Genomic DNA, 6,033 nt, shown 5'->3' on the forward strand with positions numbered 1-6,033 from the left:
TCGAGCTTCGAATTGAGGATCATTTGAAGACCGGGAATGGTGTGGATTTTCGTGGACACATATGATACCATTCATTACCCTCGATGTAAGATTTGGTGGTAATATTTATGGATCAAAAATCCAGATGACTTTCTTTCTAGAGAAATCCTTACCAGTAGGGAGAAAAAAAATTGCTCACATGAGCATCCCTTCCTACTCCTACACGACTGATATACTGAAATTGGATCATGTAGAGGGTTGTTTTTGTAAAGGAAGTCATGGTATTTCAGGAGTATGTTAGTCACTGCTCCATTGCTTCACATGCATTACAGTGTATGTTTTTTCCATGCCTATGGATGGCTATAATGGTAACTAGCTCGAGAAGAAGGCTCAACGAAATTTGGGATGATATCAAGGTTGTGTTGGGAAGAAATATCCCACATTTTTTCCTCTGTTGATATTATTACTTTGGCCACAAGAGATGTATTATCAATGGTAGGAGGCCCTACTTACCCAATACGAATGGACAAGAAGCAACGATGCTAAAAAACGAAAAAGGGAAAAGAAATGACCAGTTGATGGCAGCTCTAGCCTTTAAGAAATGCTTGAAGTCAAATGAAGTGATCTTGGCTTCCATCCAAGAGTTCTCTGAAGTGGCTCAATGTGAGAAGCCTAGGACTCAAACTATGGCCGACCACAGCCTCCCACATGCTTGTCACAATTTTATCAACTTAGATGGGAGTGCCATGGAGCATGAGATCGAGAAGACAATCCTCGAAGTCAAGCATTTGATCCTCATTGGAAATAGTTAGATACATCGTCCCCACCCACAGTAATGACAACCAGCTTTATGTACCAAAGTTGGACTGCATTTTTCTTAAGTACATGTCCTTCTTTCGCCAGTTCACCAATGTCTCCAATTTCAAGAAGATTTCCATTACAACTAATATACTCCAGCTCTTCAACTAGCTGTGTTTGAAGCAAATCCATATCACAAAGTGTGACCTTTTCTACACTGGCGTGAAACTCTTCCAGGACCAAGTTCAGTTTGATGGCATCCTCAATGATGTTTCTTACATCCTCAGATGCACTAGGTCAAGCCTCAATGTTGTGGCCTTTGAAAAGGGCATCGTTTTCAGCTACCTTATCTTTTCAGGCAATGGTAACCGATTGACTGTATGAAGATGGGCATTGGAGGGAAGGCCATACCATCCAACATCGATCATGTTGACGACATGGAGAATGTTTACCTCTTCATTCTCCTCGAAAAGAAGGATGTTGCCTTCATGGGGCCCACTGAAAATGGTTTCCCTGTGTCATAAGTACTACCAAGGACTAACGATATGTTGCCACTAGGTTGTTCTTGAAGTATATGAAGACCAAATTGAAGCTCTTTGTTCTTTCCACAGTCAACAACGGTTCCTATGGTTTAAAAATCCTGAAAATTTACCTGTGCAAGTCCAAAAATATGTTGTAGGACAGTTCGAATCTCAACATGCCTGGATGGGGATTCGACACTCCAACCTGGACAAGTACAATATTCACGAGCAATGTTGGTTACCCGTGATGGAGCAGAATATCAAGATGGGGAAGAGAGAGAAGGAGGATGCTAAGAAGGATGAAAGATCTTGGACTCAATGATTTTGACATAGGAAAACCTCTCAGCTATGGGAAATTTAGAAATGTAAATCTTGCTAAAGAGAGGAAGAGTAAGCATATTGTGGCATTCAAAGTTCCATTCAAGAACCAAGAATTTCAGGTAGAGCACCGGTTACAAAGAGAAATTGAAATCCAAAGTCATCTTTGGCATCCCAATATACATTGATTGTTTGGTTATTTTATTATCAGAGTCATGTCTATCTGAGCTATACATGCTTCAACAAAAAGTGGGCAACCACTTCCATCACATCATTGGCACGAGCCCCTAACCTCCTTTTTGAAAAACATGTGTTTTCGACAATGGAAAAAATTAAAAACATGGATTTGTGGGTGATAGTTTCTTCTATATAAAAATACAAAATCATAAATTAAGGATTATAAGTTTAACAAGGAGTTAGTGGATGTTTATGATGGCAATAGAAACAATGGAAATTCTAAGGCAGGAGGTACATGGTGCTTATGGGATGTGAGGCTCAAAAGTCACTAGCATTACACATTCATTTGAATCATTTTCCTTGAGCTCACCAATGACATTCAATATCCTTTTGGCATCACACTTCCTGATACATTCTCTATTTTCCACTAAAAGAAGACATGTTGGATCTTTGTATTTCTAGCTACACATTTGACAACTAGGGGTGCCCATGGTGATTTGGCTATTTTTGTTAGTTACTTCTGACTGTGCAAAAACACCCCTCCTAATATCAAGGTAATGTCATGGTGGGACTATCAAATCATAACAATGGGAATCATAAATGTGAAACTTGAGTACTTGGAGGAAGTCTTTACAACACCTCATTGGATAGTGAGAATTTACAAAGATAATCCACCTCATTTCTACTAGCAAACTATCTTGAGGTCCATTTTCTAGGCCATGCACTATCAGTCTCACAGTTGGCCCACAAACATTACAGGGTATCTCTATCCTCAGACCCTCGTTCATCATGGTTATGGGTCACCCACAAACCTAAGGTTATGGGTCAACCACACAAAACCCTTGCCATCGAAGTCCATTTGCTAGGTTGCACACTGTCAGTATCACAGTTGGCTCATCAGCATTACAGGGTATCTCTATCATCAGATCTTTGCTCATCACAATTATGGTTCATCCACAAACCCATAGTTAAGGGTCATCAACAAACCACCTATGGCTATGGTTCAATCACACAAAACCCTTCTCTTCAATAAAAGCTTCTTAGGAGGGAACTCTACGCAATGGGGACCATTGCTTCCTATGCAGGGAGGAATGATCTGAATGTAAAGTCGCATCCACCCGCAATAGTCACCCATGGTAATTACCCATGTTATTTACCCATGGTATCTGCCCATGGTAATTACCCATGGTATTTTAACTCAAAAGGCTATAAATTTGGGCCTCACTTTGTAAAAATGGAGATTTTCCCACTCCAATGTAGATGCAATTGTTTTCCTTTATGAAGAATTTCTTTGGATGATTTCATCTTCTCTTTGGGAATTCAAGTTGCTTAGATCTTGGCCCCCAAGATCAGGATCAATGTTGTGCATGATTTGCACGGATAAAGGAAGTTCTCTTAACCTTGACCTTATTAACCCGTGTAATTGTGTTGTGATCATGATTATGTTTATATATGTGTGTGTCTGTGTGTGTCTGTGTGTGTGTGTGTGTGTGATCATCTGACAAGGTTGCCAGGGATCATTCTTGTGGAAGAATGATTGTTTTATGCAAGTGAATGACATGAAAAGGTTCATGGTTTTATGAGGAATCAAGTGGGCATAGTAGTGCTCAAAGATCTATGATTTTAATATCATGTCGATATGATTTTGATATTATGTGTTTATAACTATGTTTATGTTTATGCTATGAACAGGGAAGCGAAGGAGATTGGTTCTCAGGTTCCATGGACATTTTGGGTTGGGTTTGGATCTTTGGAGCCTTGTAAGAAATTAGGTTCCCTTAAGGTTGTAGGTTGGAGCCCTACAACGGCCCGGGTTCCCTGGAGGTTGTGGGTTGAGATAATAGTCCTTGGAGCCTTGGACATCTTGGGAAGAGACCAATCTTGAGTCAATACCTACAAAGGTCATTTCTAAATATTTTAGCGTTTATGATTTGATTTTAGCAATGTCATTTGCAACATGTTGGGACAAGCATGGATAGTTAAAAACACCACAGATCCTATATTTGGATTGCAAATGCACACAGTAAGGCATGCGAAAGGCACTACATGAAGGAATGTCTGGTAGAGACAGTGTGGTCTCTGCATGTGCAGTAATGTTGTTGTGCACATGTTGTGTTGTGTACGTGTTGTATTGTGTCATGTGTAGTGTGTACGTGTGGTGTTGTATCATGTGTATATGTGAAAGTGTGTGGTACATTGTGTCTAGGTGTATGTGTTATATAATTTGTTGGGACAGGCAGGTATGGGACTGTCTGGATGCCCGTGTTGTTGATATTGAAGGAGGAGGTGATGTAGTCTTTGGATTCCCTTATTGCGGATATTGAGGGAGGATATGGTATAGCCTTTGGATTTCCTCTTTGCTTTGGAAGAGAAGAGAAGAGAAGAGAAGGTGATGGGTGGTTTTCAGCTTTGGAAATTGATCTAGTGTGTGTATGTGGTTAAGAAAAGAGAAGGCATTGGGTGCTTGTTGGGTTTGGTGAAAAATCTAGTGTGTGCATGGAAAGAACAAAGAAAAAAGGAAGAAGAAAATAACCATTTGAAAGATAAGTATCAGTATTTCATTTCCAGTTTTAATTTCAAAATTTTGAACATAATATAGGATTCTAATTTATGGTGGTTGAGTTATGAGTTAACCGAATGTGATATGTTTAGACATGATGATTTTATCAAGGAGCTAATTTGACTTGTTGTGAAAGGAATTAAATAGAATTGCAAGTGTCATGTTATTGATGAGATATTAATGAGGTATGATTTGAATTTATTACAATTCCTTTTGAGTCTAATGGAAATTATGTGCTTGATAAAAGAAAGCATAGAAAATGCCTGGTTTGGGGTGGCTAGAACTGGCTACAATAAAGTTAGCAACAACAAAAAGCAATTGGAACATGCAACAGTAAGTTGGTAAAGGAATTCAAGAGCAGGACCATTGTGAGACACTAGTACCTGATAGTGTCCATTAATTTCCATAAGCATGCTATGACAAATATGATGGTTTTAAGATAGGGGTATGCCTTGGTTTTTTAGACCTTCTAATGTGAGGAAACCTTGCCAAGGAATGGATTTCCCAAGTAACTTTTATGCATAGAAGGGGATGCCTAAACTTGGAAGGAGAGTGACTGCACAAAAGGGGGTGACTGGATTTCCTGAGGGACTGGGAAGTAGTGAAGGGATGTCAGGGAATAAATTTGTTTTGGTCATTAACATTACTAGATGGAATTAGAAACACATTGGGAATGTGCCCAAAAATAATGATTCGATAATTGTTCACTAAGAAATCAAGGAGTCAAATGATTGTAACGCTGGACATTGAGGCAAGCTTTGATTTAGCAATGAGTTTTGGACTTCCTAGGAAGGAGGTGAATCCCTGGTACTACTTTTGAGGGTGGAGGTGTGAGCCTCTGGACTACCTTGTTGATTGATGTGGGCATTGTATCCTTTTATTTGTTGGTTAGAGTAAATGTGCATATGTATATATGTGTATATTATTGTAAATATTATATCGAGTTGTGTTTATAATGCTCCATAAACAATATGTTTATTTGTTGGTTCAAGCAAATGTGCATATCTATATATGTTTGTCATTGTAAATACTAAATTGAGTTGTGTTTATAGTGCTCCATAAGCAGTATGTTTTGCTAGTCATAAGTGTCATAGAACACCAAGGATGGTTTTCCCCCAAGGGGGAGGGGTATTGTAACAGCCCCATGTTATATTTCCATGTAAAAAAGGCAAAAATCAACCGAGGTTATGGTACACGTATTCCAAGTTAATGGGGGGGACATTACATTGGGAATCAATTGTGGTTTATTATTCACTATGGAAATTTACATTGGCAAAGGGAAAGGAAAAAAGGAAATAAATGGCAATTAATCAAAGAAATAAAGGAAAATAGGAGAAAAGGAAGATGCAGAGACACAAATATGCATGCAAGGTAAAATGAAGGAAATTGAAGGAAAAAGAAAATAAAAAGGAAACAAAAGGAGAGGGAGAAAATTTTATGCCTCTCTTAATCACTCTTAGTTACTCTTTATCACTTCTTGGTTACTTTGGGAGCATTATGGCATTCACTTGGACATTGAGGCATTTTCACTTGGATATTGAGGGAGAGAGAACTTATGCAGAAGCAAGAAAACTAGCAAAGGAAATCGGGGTAGCAAAGAAGGAGGTGGTAAAAGCAGCTACAACATGAGAAAATTGTAGGTAACAGGTTGCATGTGTGATTTCCTTACTGAGATTTGAA

At 38.8% G+C, this 6,033-nt stretch overlaps 1 pseudogene; it reads left to right on the forward strand.

The window, feature by feature from the left end:
• Nucleotides 1-518: 518 nt before the first annotated feature.
• Nucleotides 519-1,620, forward strand: LOC149222250 (DNA topoisomerase 6 subunit A pseudogene; annotated as a pseudogene).
• Nucleotides 1,621-6,033: the final 4,413 nt, after the last annotated feature.

Source organism: Pinus tabuliformis, chromosome Q (genome assembly GCF_031772625.1).
Source record: "Pinus tabuliformis cultivar Carrire ecotype Pingquan chromosome Q, CPIR1, whole genome shotgun sequence".
NCBI lineage: Eukaryota > Viridiplantae > Streptophyta > Pinopsida > Pinales > Pinaceae > Pinus > Pinus tabuliformis.